General features: G+C 39.3%; 1 protein-coding gene across 1 annotated transcript in view; it reads right to left on the bottom strand.

Moving 5' to 3' along the window:
- Positions 1-6,477, bottom strand: part of slc5a3b (solute carrier family 5 member 3b) — a 45,065-nt gene extending 38,588 nt beyond the window's left edge. The window contains exon 1 of the mRNA XM_034186907.1: positions 6,285-6,477. The gene's annotated coding sequence lies outside the window, so the exon portion shown is untranslated. The remainder of the gene's footprint in view (positions 1-6,284) is intronic.
- Positions 6,478-18,293: the final 11,816 nt, after the last annotated feature.

Raw genomic sequence — 18,293 nt, 5'->3', positions numbered from 1 at the left:
CAAAATGTTGCAGCTGATGCTCCCTCAATGCAAATGATCTCCTTATTTGTCTTTGACCAAGCAATCATTTGTTTGACACAAAGTCATTCAAGCAGTAACCAAGGATTTTCTGAAGAGACATCCAACCAAAGCACTCAAGGCATCCTCTTAGGTCACTAGTTAGTGTCAAAACTTTACAACCATTCAATAAGACAAGAAGCACCAAAAGCACTGCCTGTAAATATACTGGCATCTACAAACACCTCTGTCCAGCATCCTCATGATTCCACAAGCTCTTCCCAGGTGTCCCTCAACCTCAAAGGCTGACATGAATGTCACTGCTGGGATAAATGCATCGCTACTGACACGTTTCATTTGTGCCCTACAAAATTAAAGGGAAAAAAAAATTATCTTTGGAAAAAAATTGCAGCAGCAGCTGACTTCTTCGTGCTTCTCACTTCCTCATCATCTGTAGTCAAAGTGAGTGATTTTGTTTAACCAGTTTGAGTCAATCAAAGAAGCATCTGGCAACACCCCACCAAAAAAACCTTGTGGCCACACCATGAGTTCACTGCATATTTAAATTTTGCCATTCAAAATCATATTCTAATCACTAAAACTCCAGGATTTCCCCTACACCCACTTAAAATACATACATTTTGCGTATCTGCTATGTATGTGACATTCTTATCCTTTCAAGGATAATTCTGAAAAATTACAACCTAGGCTTTATTTTTAATGTTTTGGGAGTCATCTTTTCACTTGAAACACACATAAATTTAATCCGCATTACTTACGTGGAACACAAACACTGTGTTAGCAAGCAGAAGCTAATTGTCAAATTAATGATGTTGGCCGGGGCGGTAACAACTTGAAGTATACCGCTTCTTTTCACAACTGAACAGGCACGAACGTCAATAGTCAATGTGCACATTTACCTAAAGAAATATTTTAAAAACAGCCTATTATACAGTTAGCCTTACTTTAGCCTAGCCATCCTCTTTTGCTGTGGCTCTCCAATGTGAGTGAATACAAGTCAATTGTTGAGGAACTGGATCTTACAGAATGAGCTCCTACTCAGCACTCAACTTGTTCACACTCTGATCATCCGCAATAGAGGAAGGCTAGACTGAAGTAAAGCTAACTTGATAAATGGTCATTTAAAAAAGTTGATTTACATTTAGAGAGGTAAATGTGTGCAGCTTTAGCTCTGCATTTAAGCTATCCATGCAATGGGACATGATTAACATTTTCACCTTTTCCACATATGCAGGACATAAGTTGTAGGTAAGATATGCAATTGTTGACACACATTTCTTGTAAGTTACTCATAAGTTGAAATACATCCATTAATGCTGTCCACTGATTGGCTGAAAGCTGCAGTCCTCATGCAAACAGACTGTTTCAAATATTGAAACCATTCACACATGGAAGGCTTGATCTTTCCTGTTCATTTCAGTCGGATTCATCATCACAGCCTGACAAAAACATATCCACATAAAGTGTCTGGATTTTGGAAAACAATGTCTGAAAATACTTTAAATTATTGTCATGGCTGAAGAAACGCAGCGTTTTTAAAGAAGACCCTCTGTGGTTTTTCTGCTGCAGGGAATTTCTCAGCATGAACCATAGACACAACAAGACAACTAACTTATTTTAAAAGTTTAAAGAGTCACAGGGCTTCATTCATTCATGTCAGCATTTACCAAAGGCATCAATCAACTCTTCAGCATTGTACATGTGATGAAAATAAAGCCATGATCCACCAATTACAAATAAAATAATGTTACTCTATTTTGCCTCTGTGTGGAGAAGAGACACAGCGCGACAGCAGACGCATGCTCGATGACATGCTTGTCAATATTTAAGTGTTCCACCTCCCAAACAAAAGGGTTCAGTCGATGGTGGAAATACAAACCAAGCCAGACTTAACTGGTCCTACACGTATCATACCTTGCAGTACTGACCCAGACCACTTGGTGGAAACGGGGCTGTCAGCATATGCGGGCTAAAATCGTCATTTGGTGACAGCTGCATAATTTAGCAGATGTACGCCCATGTATGCCAGTGTTTTTACTACGGTTGGCATATGCTGGCTAAACTGCCAAGATGTGACAGGGCTCTTAGATTGAAAAAGCCTAACTTCTCCTTTAATCTTCACAATAAAGTCATTTTAACGTCAAACCACTGGAGGCTGCACACAGTAAACAAACTTTCTCATGAAATGGAGCATTCAGTCTTACTAGCAGAGGCAAGGCTGAGCGATCATTAAAACAAAGATTTTTAACAGCTTTTGTAATCAACTTCTTTAGTCTGCTTTTGGACATTGTATTTGATAAAAGTTTGTCTGGTACAAACGCGGACTGTTGAAGGAGGCATCATTATCATTTGCCATTGGTGGCTCGGAGTTGGGACTAGAGTCCCCCGCCCAGAAAAAAAAAAAAATTGAAAGGGTTACACCAATGTTTCTCCATGAAACACAGATGTAAAATGCACTGGTCAATGTACCAGTAAAAGTACCCAATGATAATAGAGATGTTCTCAGCTCAGAATACCGCACTGCACCATTTTCAATATTATTTTCATAAGATGCTCGATAGGCCTGTCTTTATTTTACTGTGCATGTTAAGATGCCAACAGGGTCATGGTTTATCACAAAGAAAGCAAAAAAAAAAGCAATGACGGTGTCCCAGGTGAGGCTTCACCAAACACACTTTTTTTTCCAATTGGCCCATGTACGTCAATGGAAAAAAAAAAAAAGCCTTCATCTGATTTAAAAGGATTAGCCATCTCTACCAGGCACTTCACCCCCCTGAATATCTGCCACACATGCACATTTCCATTTTTCTTAACTAAACAATTTAATGCAATAAATTAAAAAAATTATTAAATAGAAACAGAATACTTCAACAGAAAAACTCTTTAATGCAAGGGCCTTAAAAACTATAAAGAATTCTAATGCTACTAACTGCTGGGGGTGTTGAAAAAAATGAATTCTGTCAAAATCTCTAATTTTATTACAAACTGATTCAAAATGTTGAATAATTGATTTTTTAACTAACATTTCAGTTTTGTTTGCTTCTCCTCACTGCCGTTCAGCGAGTTGCTTTTGTCCGTGTTTCCTGCTGTTGTGTGCAGGTGGCAGACTTGGCGTGCTATGTGTGCACGCATAAACTGAAGGAGAAGTAAAGCAGACACTGTGCATTACTACCTTCTGGAATGTTTGGAAAATGCGTTTACTTATTGTTTTCTTCCAAATTAGCAAAGACGCACCGACCCACATTTGTGTTGAATCACCATCTCTGTATTAACTCAGACTGCGTTGCATGCGCGTTTAGACAATGTGGCCAATTTATTACAAAGTCAACATTTTATATGAATTGGTGTGAGATTTTACAGATGGGATGCTCACCTACGATGATTTTTCATCTGCACAGAGTGATTAATTATAACAATAATTGTGCAAAAATTGAATATTGACAACACTGTGAAGGCTGTCTAGCGTGACACGTCATGCAACTACTCAAAAAAATAATAGTTAAAAACAGCGCGCTGCAGAGTAAATTCATCCAACGCTAATGACAAGAGCTGTAATCCAATTCAGTAACATTTAAAGAAAAAAAATTGGAAGTGGCTACTGCCAAAGTGCTGTGTCAATAGGAGCTCCATTTGTCTATTGATACACCACCAATCAGATGCCCCCATTCGTTCTGTACCAATGAGTGACTCTGGTACATAAACAATTCTGCCCGTTCTATCTGTTATTGACTTCTTACCCATCTAAAGTTTGAAAATAGGTTAAGAACAGAGAATAGGTTAAATTTTTTAACATTAATTCATAAATCCATTTTCAGATTTGACACATTGTGGCGCGTGCTACTTATTGACACAGTGCTGTGGCAGTGGAGTAACCGGATTAGAATAAATTACAGTCTATGCCAAACGTGGAACGTAATTGGCTTTGTGTCAACAGACAAACTGAGCTCCTTTTGACACAGTACCATGGCAGTAGCCACTTCAAAAAGAAATATACATTTACTCTATGTCTATGACACATTTGCTGCCCACAGATTAAAGCTATGGTTTTTGAACACTGCAGCAAAACATTGCTTATGACTAATATATAACATCAAATGACGTGAAATATGACAAAATAATGAAATATAAGGCTTGCATATTTAACTTTAAATTAAATTCATGTTGTGGCTCTTACAAAAGATTTTAAAAAATTACAAATCACAAATTATTTAATTTATTCTGCTTCGCTTTAACAACTTTCCAGCCTATTCTGAACATGCTAAAAAAATAACTAGATCCAACACCTATTTCATTTGAAAAGACCTGCATCCCTACAGCATCGTGGAAAGTGAACTTAGAGCCCAACCAATTTATCGGCCGGCCGATATTATCGGCCGATATAAGCCCTTTTCAAAGTACTCACTATCGGCCGAAATTTTGCCGACAGAACGCCAATAATTTCTCATAAACAGAACAGTTACTGAAATAATGTTTGTGTCGGCAATGTAAAATGTCCTTGCACCATTTGTCCAGTAGATGGAGCTCTGAATCCATTCAACTGAGAGCTGCTTACACCCCTGCTTAAATGTGTTCAACCGGCCCCCGTAGTTCGCATCACACTGCACTGATCGGCTGACAAAAGCATACAAGTAAGTTTATAAAGATCTATATCCTTATCCTGAACCTATATCTAAGTTGCAACAACAAGAGGTACAAGATCAGATGTATTTCACAACTCTTTTTAAGGATATGTATTTGCTAATTTCACAAAGGTTTAACCCCTTAACGCCCGAATTTATATAGCTGTATATAAAAAAAATGTTTTGTGTGTGTTTTTGCCTTTAAGTAGATGGTAAATAATGTTGAGATTATTAATTTCACTTTTGCACAAAAACTAGATAGTAATATTGGGTATTCTGATAATGACTTTATGTTATAATGTTATAATAATAATGATGGTATGTTGCAAATTTGCAACAATGAGACAAAGAGACTGTAGCATATATGCGATGATGGGCTTTAAGGGGTTAATTCTTTATTGCATTTTTTGAACTTGAAAATTCTTCTCTGTTATAATCAATATGAGGACAAGCTTCAGCTTTTAGCCCATACCTTTTCTGTTAAGAGTCCAAAAAAGAACATTTTATTCATTTAAAAAAAAATAATACTATGGGCTGATTTATCGGCTATCGGCAAATCAGCTGATTTATCAATTATCGGCATTTTTTTCATCCAAATGTTATCGGCATCAGCCTCAAAAAATCCATATCGGTCGGGCTCTACCTTTATTCATAGATTTGCTTTTCATTATACAGCATTTTTCAAATATAAAACTATGCATTCTTAATCGCACTTTGCTTTCAAGGTTTCATTTACCATACCATCTTTCTTAGCACACTCGAGTTACTCCTGAAATTAGCAGCTCAATGTACTCAATTAATTTAGAATCGAAAGTCAATTTTGAATCGAGACATGACCCCTTGAATCAGAATCGAATTGTGAGATACTGAAAGATTCATACCCCTGCTAACTGCAAAATACACAATACACTGCAGTAAAGTTTGCTCAAATCAGAAAAACGTGCACCATTAGAAAGGCGGTTTGTTAAAAAAAAAAAATTTAAGTTACGTCTCTGACGCCCCCTTGCGTTTGGCCTCCTAGGCAACCGCCTGTACCACCTATGCTCTGTGCCGCCCCTGGATTGAACTGAAGGTGGGCAATGAAATTTTCGTACACTGATAAGACTAATAATAATAATAAGATAAATAATAATAAGACTAGCTTCCTAGCAGGAGTCACACGAAAAAGCCGTTGAAAATAATCAGCACGTTCACGAGCAACGATGCCACGCTCTGTGAAGACACGCAGGAAGTTTCTAGAACAGACCTTTCATTCATTCATTCATCCGCCGGCGATAAATACGCATTTTCAAGGGCTCCTGTCATCCTGCACGCCCTGAATTATTCATCCACATCTCGACATCGGCGTTTAAACACCAAGTTATCACATTTGAAACTTCAAACAGGACCGTGTTTTGGTGGCCGTGTGACGTCACCGCGAAGCCTTTTTAACGTTTGACAAAGAGGAGTCGTGAGAGACTCACGGACATTACTGAAAACGCAGCTTCGGCGTCCGCACACTGACAACAACGGGCATTTCCAAAACAAAAACGACCCATGACTCACCGTTAAACACACACACACATACATTGTGCAGTTCTCAGAAAATGTTAGCAAAGAAATGAGACAAAAACTGAAGATGAAATGTGGCTCCCGGGGGGCTCGTACCCGCGGTTCGATGTTTCCTTATTCGGCGTTGCGTTTTTCCTCCAGTCCGTTAATTAGATGTTAGTTGCCGCTTTTTGTGTCCGTTTCGCCAGTATAGATATTTTTCAAAGGAGCTGTGATCCACGCACATGCACGATAGACAATGTTGCTTCTCCTCCTTTATAAGCATCAGCTCGGCTCCACGCCCCACACGTGGATTACACCCGTGACGCGTTTGGGTGCAAAAACTCTAAACGGAAATTATACTTAATAAGCCACGACGCGACTTAAACGTTTACAATAATCAATAATTAGACTGTCTTCTTTCAGAAATGACCCCAGATGTTTTTGTTATGCATTTAACACAGAGTATAAGTCGTGCATAGTCTATGCTGTTGCGTTTTGAGATGTCATAAAGCTGTTAAAAAATGTCATACAAAAACGCTGAGGAATTAGATGAAAGGAAAACCTGTTTAAGTTCATGCAAAGAAAAACTATGACACAAATATGGATAACTACCTAAATTTGCTGAACTGATCTGTGTCGTTTCCACAAAATGTGACCAGAATATACTATTATATGATGCATCTGGCAAGTTTTCACAGCGCTTCACTTTATCGCATTATGTTACAGCTTTATTCCACAATGGAGTAAATTCATTTTTTTGCTCAACATTCAACATCCATAATGACAACATGAAAAAGGTTTTTGTGAAATTTTTGCAAATTTGTTAAAAATAAAAAACTAAGACATCACCTGTACATAAGTATTCATACGGTTTGCTCAATACTTTGTTGATGCACCTTTGGCAGCAATGACAGCCTCAAGTCTTCTTGAATAGGTTGCCACAAGCTTTTGCCCATTCCTCTTTGCAGCACCTCTCAAGCTCCATCAGGTTGGATGGGGAGCGTCAGTGCACAGCCATTTTCACATCTCTCCAGAGATGTTCAATCAGATTCAGGTCTGGGCTCTGGCTGGGCCACTCAAGGACATTCACAGAGTTGTCCTGAAGCCACTCCTTTGATATCTTGGCTGTGTGCTTAGGGTCATTGTCCTGCTGAAAGATGAACCGTAGCCCCAGTCCGAGGTCAAGAGCACTCTGGAGCAGGTTTTCATCCAGGATGTCTCTGTACATTGCTGCATTCATCTTTCCCTCAATCCTGACTAGTCTCCCAGTTCCTACCACTGAAAAACATCCCCACAGCATGATGCTGCCACCACCATGCTTCACTGTAGGGATGGTGCCTGGTTTCCTTCAAACATGACACCTGGCATTCATGCCAAAGAGTTCAATCTTTGTCTCATCAGACCAGAGAATTTTGTTTCTGATGGTCTGAGAGTCTTTCAGGTGCCTTTTGGCAAATTCCAGGTGGGCTGCTATGTGCCTTTTACTAAGGAGTGGCTTCTGTCTGGCCACTGTACCATACAGGACTGATTGGTGGATTGCTGCAGAGATGGTTGTTCTTCTGGAAGGTTCTCCTCTCTCCACAGAGGAATGCTGTAGCTTTGACAGAGTGACCATTGAGTTCTTGGTCACCTCCCTGACTAAGGCCTTCTCCCTTGATCACTCAGTTTAGACGGGTGGGCAGCTCTAGGAAGAGTCCTGGTGGATCCGAACTCTTCAATTTATAGATGATGGAGGCCGCTGTGCTTATTGGGACCTTCAAAGCAGCAGAATGTTTCTGTACCCTTCCCCAGATTTGTGCCTCAAGACAATCCTGTCTGAGAGGTCTCACTTTTGGGCTTCATGCCAAAGGCTGTGAATACTTATGTGCAAGTGATTTCTTGGGGGGGGGGGCATTCTTTGTTTTTTAATAAATTTACAGAAATGTAAAAAAAAAAATCTTTTTCATCATTATGTCATTATGGGGTAATGTGTGTAGAATCTTGAGGAAAAAAAATAATTTCATCCATTTTGGAATAACGCTGTAACATAAAATGTGGAAAAAGTGAAGGGCTAGAATAATGTGGAAATCACTAAAATGAGGCAAGCTTCAATAAAAATCTGGGAATTTTCAAGTTTTTAATTTAGATTTTATTGCTTCACATTTTTTCTGGACAACATCCATGGAATCTTACCCCATTGGCCAATAATAGCCTTAAGCATTAAGTTAAGGGTACTCACTACTGCAAGAAACACATGTTTTCATTTTACAACAGACCTGGCACAGAAGACGCTATTCATCAAAAAGCATCGGGCTCGAGATCAAGAGGAAATAGCCATCATTCAAAAGCAACAGAAAACAAACCCCAACAGCACCTAAAGTCTTGTATCATATACAACACAAAATGTATATGATGCCATCGCTCCACATTATTATATCTCTGCTTTAATACTAATTGACCTATTGAACTATAAATGTGTGCACTGTAAAATAAGCACATGTATTTCTCTATGCTGCAGGTGTGACTTCACATTCAGACCCTCACGAAGCATTTTATCTTATCACATATTGGCTTATATAGATAATGTTGCTTCATAGTATCCTGCACCAAAGCTGCTTTGTAACCTCAGAATGTTCATTTCATCACACCATGAAATATATTAAACCAGCTGCTTCCTGGCTTCTTTGGGCACTTTGCATTTGCAGCTTTAAGTTTGCATGTGCAAACTATCAGACCATTAGACTTAATAACAGACTGATTTATTCATTTCATTTGAGCTTTTGTTTTTGTGTATTGGTGGAAGAGAGACACACAGAGCATAATTTCTTCACCAAGCACTCCTCCCCATGTTATTACGTCTACTCCTACAGATATGCATTAATAACAACAATATTACTATCATTATCCACCACAATCATACCTCGTATATGTAAGAGAGGAGAGAGGAGTAAAAAAAAAAAAGGTTAACAGAGTACTGACATTCGACAAAAACATCCTGCATGCAGGCACAGTTGTGCGTATTAGAGGGGGAGGGCAACTTAGTAAATTTCCACTCTCTCTTCTGGACAGGTTGGAAAATTCCATTTCACAAAAGAAACTACATTTCCCAGCAACACCCTCACATGCATGTGTTGTTGAGCGACTGAGAGCAAGCGACCTGCATGTGAGCGACAACACATAGTACATCACTCTTTCAAATTAAAGGAACAGAGCTGGCATCTTGACGTATTACTCCCCCCGCCCCCATAGTGCAGCCAGTGGGTGAGACTTCACTCTGCATGAAATAAGTCAATATGCAACATTTCACTTTCATAAACTCCCAAGCTATAATATGTAGCCCTAAAAACTATATATATTCTGAATCCTTGTGACATGGGGAACAAACTGGTACTTTTTTTTTAAAAGTTGAACTGAAAATTACCCCCAAAATAGCTGGCTGTGGGTATGACCAAGCAGATTCAAATTTCCAGCCCTGTATATGTGTTGGCCATCTCTGTTTATTTAATCCCTTTCTTCAGCTACTTTATGTTCTCACCTGTTAAGCACCTGACTGTCCTGCACAACCCAGTTTGCCTTCCTGTCTGAATACATTCATTTTATGTATGTAAAATTGCAATGTAAAAACTGTGAAATACACCACCTCAGTTTTGATTCATTGATATTTACGTTGTCTGTCAATAAAGTATAGGTCCTTTTTATTTTTTTCAAAAACTATATGGATTTCATTCATATGTTTTTATGTCAGACATGCTTGAACCCTCGTGCGCATGCGTGAGTTTTTCCACGCCTGTCGGTGACGTCATTTGCCTTTGAGCACTCCTTGTGGGAGGAGTCGTCCAGCCCCTTGTCGGAATTCCTTTGTCTGAGAAGTTGCTGAGAGACTGGCGCTTTGTTTGATCAAAATTTTTTCTAAACCTGTGAGACACATCGAAGTGGACACGGTTCGAAAAATTAAGCTGGTTTTCGGTGAAAATTTTAACAGCTGATGAGAGATTTTGAGGTGATTCTGTCGCTTTAAGGACTTCCCACGGTGCGAGACATCGTGCAGCGCTCTCAGGCGCCGTCGTCAGCCTGTTTCAAGCTGAAAACCTCCACATTTCAGGCTCTATTGATCCAGGACGTCGTGAGAGAACAGAGAAGTTTCAGAAGAAGTCGGTTTCAGCATTTTATCCGGATATTCCACTGTTAAAGGACGGATTGCAGCGTCAGCTCGCAGCCGCCGCGACGCTCCGCCACAGGAAAAACACCTCCATTGGAAGCCTTAAGGACAAGTTGGAACATGTCCAGCTGTTAAACAATTTCTCATATACTCACTCCACTGAAAGCCATCAAAAGCCACCTGGATTTTACAAATGATTATCAACACGGAGGTGTTTTTCCTGAGTCCCGACGCTCTGACCCGTCCGCACGTCTTTCATTAAAACAAATCTCCTTTAACAGTGGAATATCTGGATAAAATGCTGAAACCGACTTCTTCTGAAACTTCTCTGTTCTCTCACGACGTCCTGGATCAATAGAGCCTGAAATGTGGAGGTTTTCAGCTTGAAACAGGCTGACGACGGCGCCTGAGAGCACTGCGCGACGTCTCGCTCCGTGGGAAGTCCTTAAAGCAACAGTATCACCTCAAAATCTCTCATCAGCCGTTAAAATTTTCACTGAAAACCAGCTTAATTTTTCGAACCATGTCCACTTCGATGTGTCTCACAGGTTTAGAAAACATTTTGATCAAACAAAGCGCCAGTCTCTCAGCAACTTCTCAGACAAAGGAATTCCGACGAGGGGCTGGACGACTCCTCCCACAAGGAGTGCTCACAGGCGAATGACGTCACCGACAGGCGTGGAAAAACTCACGCATGCGCACGAGGGTTCAAGCATGTCTGACATAAAAACATATGAATGAAATCCATATAGTTTTTGAAAAAAATAAAAAGGACCTATACTTTATTGACAGCCCTCGTACATTTACTGTTACCTACCTTTTGTGTGTAATTTTGTTATAAATTTGATTGCAAAACAAAGTCTGCATGAAGGACTTCAAATGTGTTTGTCTTTTAACCAAGTATTTCCACTTAGTTTGGGGAGTCCACCTCTTATAGTTCTGCTGGACAAACTTTAGCCCATTAACTATTATATTTATAAGACATCAGCATTACAAAAACAAATGTTGGGCAATTGTTTTGTTTAAAATGATTGGCATCTGGCTTATGTCTAAAACAGCTTAACCCGGGCAGCGCCGGGTACACCAGCTAGTTTAAAATATAGCTGCAGGAACTCAGAACAAATCTACACTGACTGTGATAAGATCTCACAATTTACCACTTTTTTATCACATGAATTATAAACTCCTCCCTTGAGTATGATGTTTTGGATTAAGGTTTGTTGTTGCCAGTTTAGCAAATAGCTACAGTTATAACCAGGCAAAACTTTGAATAAGTTGCCTAGGGGCTTTATCGAGATCAAAGTCACTGCATATTTTGCATTTGACCATTTAAAATAATTTGTGAAGTTTTAGCTGCAGTTTGCCAGAAGGCACATGGGATTGATTAATAGGTCTAGGTTTTAACTTTTTTGTTTGTTTATTTTAATAGCTGTGACTAGTGAATCAATACATGAAAGCTACAAGTTTCAAAAGTCTTTTTTAACTTATTTCTTGTTCTCACAGGTATCTTGGTGGATTCCTTCTCTATTTTCCTTCATGCTTGCTCACTTGATTTTTGTGGCCAGTATGTTCTAGACAGATTTTATTGTTTGTATTTTTTAATGATTAATGGTAAGGTATTCATCCTGTAAGTTGTCTAAAACAGGCGTAAAAATGTGATAATATATTTGTCCTCATATTGAAGAATTCACATACTTATAAATATCTGTGAAGTTGCATCAGGAAGGGCATCTGATGTAAAACTTGCAACAAATCAACATGCAGATCCACCTCCGATCTGCTGTAATGACCCCAAGTAGAAAAATAAGGGAGAAGGTGAGAGCGAGGTGAATCCATTAGTTTGTATTTTATGTTCTTATTTATTTTAAATCATCTTATTTTTGAGATTTGTTTTACATGTGAGACTAAAGAGCATAATTTTTAACCTTTTTTTGTGATAAAGCCTCTTGCTTATATGTATACACAGTATGTATGTAGATAGACATACAGTTTAACAACTTTTTAATGGACACAGAGTTTTCCTGACTTGCACAGAGCGGTTGCTCAGCAACATTTACCTGCACAAGACTGAACTTGCATTACAGGAGGCCTTGGAGCATGACACCATGGCAATTCAACACAGACATCAGTTAATATGTAAAGACAGCAGCACAGAATCTTGGAGAGTTAGATACCTCCCTAAGGCGTATTCTATCACCGGAGCAGGGGGCTCTGTCCCAGGTGGTGCAGCGGTGCTTCAGGGTAATGCCAGCTCACACCTTGATTGGTCAACCCCGGTGCAGGAGGAGGAGTTCACACCTTGTTTGTGGGTTTGTGGAGCTGGGGGTTGTGTCCTATATCGCTCCCTCTTGTTGAGGAACTGCTCTGTAATCCATGTTGTCACTTGTTGTCTCACCTCCCACTGTGACAGGAGCGTTTGCACCCTGTGGCACTGGTGTGGCTCTGGGGTCCCCTACACGCCCATAGGCCTGTAGTGGAAGTTTGGAGTCTATATGGCAAAAGCAACTCTTCATAATCATTCATGGCTCATGACCAGATTGGGAAGTTTGTTGTACGTGGAGAAGTTCCGTGTACCACAAAATCTGCATCTGTGTAAATGTATATATGCTTCTGCACAACTGAAAAATCTGTATCCACACAAAATACAAGCTAGAAATATTAAAAATCCACATCCACAATTTGATCTCAAAAATCCACACAGTGTACCTAAGGCCTCTTTCCATTAACCTGCACACGTAATAATTGTGGTCACTCACTTCCGAGGATCCACACAAAATGTTACCCAAATGCTACTGACTGCAGTCCGTCTGTGCAGTTGTAAAGTCGATCACAGCATCTTCCCAGTGCATTTAGCAACCTTTCCAGGCTGGACTCATGATATCATACACCTCATTATACCTACTGTGAAACCAAAATGATAAATATTGCTTTTCTGTTAACTAAATGTTCTGTGTGACCGCTTGTAACCTTTCCGTTAACCAAATGTTCAGTTTGACCACTGTAACCTCATGCTCACTGTGAAAGGCATCTGATAAGACATTCCTTCAGCCTTGCAGCACATCTGCTAAAACATTCCTTGAGCCTTATCACACAATGACCTCTGAGTGACACTGCAAGCAACTCTGATCAATTACATTGCAAGAAAAGACTCTGTCTTAAATAAAGACAGCTTTCACAGTGGGATATTGTTCACAACCTCCAAGTGACCTCTGATCCTCACCATGATGGAAAAGACATTCTCTCAGATGAAAGGGACTCTTTGATTATCATAGCACTGTGAACCTCAAACACTGTAATAAAATCCCTCATTCTTGTACTCTGTTTTAACAACCTGTGTTTTATTTTTTTATGTTTGACAAATGCATTCTTTAGACACTGTAACTGCCCACATGCCCCCTGCCTTGACACATGGATAAAAGCAGAGCTCAGAAAGCCACACTTTACACTGTTCCAATCAGAACACCCTGAGTGACACAGTATCCGAAGCTTCGTATTAAAGAGCCTGTTATTTGAGAAACAGTCAATGTCTTGACTGTTTCTTTCCACAGACAGCCTGAAAATCCTTCCACCTCCACACTACCTTACTGTGCATGGAGATGTATAGCTTTTCCACACATATACACACACATACAGTGCATCCAGAAAGTATCCACAGCACTGCACTTTTTCCACATTTTATTATGTTACAGCCTTATTCCAAAATGGATGAAATCATTTTTTTTCCTCAAAATTGTACACACAATACTCCACAATGACAATCTGAAAAGGTTTGTTTTTTGTTTTTGAGATTTTTGCAAATGTATTAAAAATATTTTAAAAACCTGAGAAATCACATGTACATAAGTATTCACGGTCTTTGCTATGAAGTTCTAAATTGAGCTCAGGTGCATCCTGTTTCCACTAATTATCCTTGAGATGTTTCTACAGCTTAACTGGAGTCCACTTGGGGTAAATTCACTTGATTGGACATGATTTGTAAAGGCAGACACCTGTCTACATATAAGGTCCCACAGTTGACAGTGCATGTCAGAGCACAAACCAAGCATCAAGTCAAAAGAATTGTCTGTATACCTCTGAGACAAGGCACAAATCTGGGGATGGGTGCAGAAATATTTCTGCCCAGCCTGACTGGAAAATCACTAAGGGCCCTTGGGCAAGGTCCTTAATCCCCTAGTTGCTCCTGGTGTGTTGTGGGCACTTTGCATGGCAGCAGCCTCACATCAAGGTGAATGTGAGGCATTATTGTTGTAAAGCGCTTTGAGCATCTGATGCAGATGGAAAAGCGCTATATAATTGCAGTACAATTACCATTTTTGCTGCTTTGAAGGTCCCATTGAGCACAGTGGCCTCCACCATCCTTAAATGGAAGATGTTCAGATCCACCAGGGCTCTTCCTAAACTCATTCCAGGAGGAACACTACAAATTCTTATTAAGTGGGACCCTGTGTACAGAAGAACAGGTAGTGGAGTGGATCAGGAGCAAACCTACCGTAGACCTGGGTTAAAATCTCACTGGTGCTACCTATTTATGTCCTTGGACAAGGCACTTAATTTGCATTATCTCAGTCTATCCAGTTGTAAAATAGGTACCACCCTTGGCTGGGAAGAAATCTGTGATGGACTGGCGTCCCGTCCAGGGGGATTCATAAAATCTCATCCGCTTCACTCCACAGAAACTGGAGATAAGCACCATCCCCTTGGGCCTTGGGGCATATGATTTACTTACAATGCACAATAACTAACTGCTTTTAAATTCTACAGAAATAATTAGTTTAATAGTATGACAATGTTAACTTATTTAAAAACTGCTTTTGAATTTCATTGTCAGGGTTTGAGTTTTGGTTTGGTTTTCTGTTTTATTTTGTTCTGTTAGTTATTTTCAACCCAGTCTCATGGCAAGTCATGATTCAGCAGCACGAAATATACATTAATCTATTGGTTTGTGCTATTGTGACGAAAAGTGCAATAATTCTTTCTAATTCATTCCGTGATGGCTGCACGAAATTAAAAGTGAAGCGGGGGTGGGGGGTCAGGGGTGGTTATGGTTAGAATGGGGGGAAGGAGTAGGATTAGGTTATGGTTAAGGTTAGGGTTGGGGGTAGGAGTAGGGTTAGTAATAGTGAGTTTTAAAAAAAACACGAAAATTTGACTAATGTCTTCACTGCGCTGTTATTTTTGCATTTCATTGGTCTTGGTTTGTTTATTCTCTTGCTGTTTTTTTTATGCTTGGGTCTGTCTCTCTCTGTTGCTCTTGTCTCTCTCTTGATTCTTGGTGATGGGTGTTTCTCTCTTTCTCTCTGGCCACGCCCTGGTTCTGGTGCATGGGCGTGGGGGGGGGGGGGGTCAGAGCATGGGGGAGCTCCATAAAAAACTGGCATTAAATACATTTTTGTGTTGCATGTTATTAATGTCCATACAATTCATGTTGTAAAAGAATATAATTAGAATGAATGTATAAATGTTGCGAAAGATAATTCTGCTTCTAACAATAATATTGAAAGATCTCTGAGGGCCCTTCCCACCCCTGCACAGTTGTACAATAGCTTAGTCCAGGCATACAGGCGGCACGCTGCCACACACACACACACACACACACACATCCCAAAGAGGATCTGACAGAAAGAGGAGAGGTGTTTAGGCTGAAAAAAGACGTCTTTCCTAAAAAAAAAATCAAAGTCCGTATTTCAAAAAAGATAGTAGAGTTAAGGCCAACTTTTCACAAGAATCGTTCAGTTTTTGAAGAAAGCATGAAACTTTGCACAGGGATACTATGGGACCTAAGGACCATGAAAAAAATAGACCCCCAAAAATTGCGCCCCCTGTTGGCTGCCATATTGAATTTTAAAATGGCCACTGAAATTAACCCATTTTTAATATTATTTCAATTTATCAATCAATCAACTTTTTTCTTATATAGCGCCAAATCACAACAAACAGTTGCCCCAAGGCGCTCCATATTGTAAGGCAAGGCCATACAATAATTATGAAAAACCCCAACGGTCAAAACGACCCCCTATGAGCAAGCACTTGGCCACAGTGGGAAGGAAAAACTCCCTTTTAACAGGAAGAAACCTCCAGCAGAACCAGGCTCAGGGAGGGGCAGTCTTCTGCTGAGACTGGTTGGGGCTGAGGGAAAAAAACAGGAAAAAGACATGCCGTGAAGGGGGGCAGAGATCGATCACTAATGATTAAATGCAGAGTGATGCATACGGAGCAAAAAGAGAAAGAAACAGTGCATCATGGGAACCCCCCCACAATCTACGTCTAAAGCAGCATAACCAAGGGATGGTCCAGGGTCACCCGATCCAGCCCTAACTATAAGCCTTAGCTTATTTATGATATGCAAAGGACAGTAATTACAGCATCTATCACTGTTTTCAATATCAGGGTATATTTCAATGAAGTTCTGAATCTAGTCATGTGGCAGCCATATTGGATTTCAAGATGGCTGCCTTGTTTTTTACTTTTCTTTGCTTTTCTTAAAAATGACAGTAATGCAGGGAAAGAAGTTGATCAAAGTTTAGTATTTTTGGTTCTAAAATCAGTAAATATCAATGAAAGTCAATCTCAAAGCGTCTTGAGGTTCTTATACCAGTGTTATGTAATAATAAAAACACCTATATGGATGCTATGGCACTATTTTATGCTGCCAAGCTGCCCAATACATCAGAGATTACAGTTAAGACAGTGCTAAATTTCCAAAGCAAAAGTGCAACTTAAAATCCTATTTAAATTCTTTATCTCTTGTTTGCTTAATAATGCTTATCTTTAATGCATTTCATGATGTTTGGCAAGCTGCTTCATGGTATATGGGGTGCCATATGAGCATAGTATAAGGGGTGCCATATGAGCCAAATTGAGCCAGTATGGTGTTTGTCATCTATCACATGTGATGTTATAATTTTGAATGTTTTTGTGGCTTTTTGAAAGAATTAGTATAATTTTCTGGGTATTCATGTTTTCTCTATGTTTTCAGGTTTTGAATCAAGAAAAAAAAAAAAAAAAAAAAAAACTCCCACAACCAACAGACTGGGGTTGGCAAAAATCTGCAAATGGAGGTTATCAACCATTTTGGACCACATTACCAGTGGCTCAGAAGGCATGCATGGAGCTTGTTGCATGCGGCTGCACAAAGTCTTGCACAGGCAATTGCAAATGTTTTAAGACATTCAAAACTAAAAATACTTGCACCCAGCTATGCAAATGCAATGGGGAGTGCTACGATGGATAAGCTTCTGACATTGATCAGACACATGCCAGCAGGGCAACTTTTAATTATAAACTTGCTGGACATTTGACCATCTGGGTAAGATTTCCCCACACTTGGGCTATTTGAAATGGACAAAAATGTTCATATATGTTTTTAAAGCACTAATCATTTACTGATGTAACTTTAAATCATTCTGTTTGGAAAAAAAAAAAAAATTGAATATATAAGTTTGCTGTAACAAAGATAGCGTAAAAATCTCCAGTTTTTGCATTGTGTTTTTTAAATAATCTGTTTTGTTCTGTTACAGATCTACACATGTTTAATTATAATAAATCAGCTGTTTGTTATAATCTTAATTTTTTATTTATAAATTTGGGTCAATAATATTAGTTTGCGCAGGTAATTCCTTGTAAATAACACACTTTATAATGAAGTATCCCAGAAGCGATACAGATTATTCCACTATGGCTAAAATAATTCAACTGAAATGTGGAACTGGCATTAGCTGGATATGGCTAATACGAACCATACCTTTTGGCCTTGTTTATATTCATTTGGCAGCCCACCCATCTATTTTACCTTTAAAGTTGCCATGGTGCATGGACATGTTTTAACTAGATTTCTGCCTCCAGGATTTAAACATAGATCTTTTTTAAAGTGACAAAGTGACAAAGTTTTTTATTCGGCACACAAAATATTCAAATAGAAACAAATGAACAATTCCAGACAAACAAACACAGACAAAACTAGTGAGTCCGAAAGGGTGTGGGCTGAA

The sequence above is a fragment of the Thalassophryne amazonica genome, chromosome 14 (assembly GCF_902500255.1).
Source record: "Thalassophryne amazonica chromosome 14, fThaAma1.1, whole genome shotgun sequence".
In the NCBI taxonomy this organism is placed as follows: domain Eukaryota; kingdom Metazoa; phylum Chordata; class Actinopteri; order Batrachoidiformes; family Batrachoididae; genus Thalassophryne; species Thalassophryne amazonica.
Note: the sequence above shows the minus strand (reverse complement) of the source record. Positions and strands in the feature narration are given on the sequence as shown.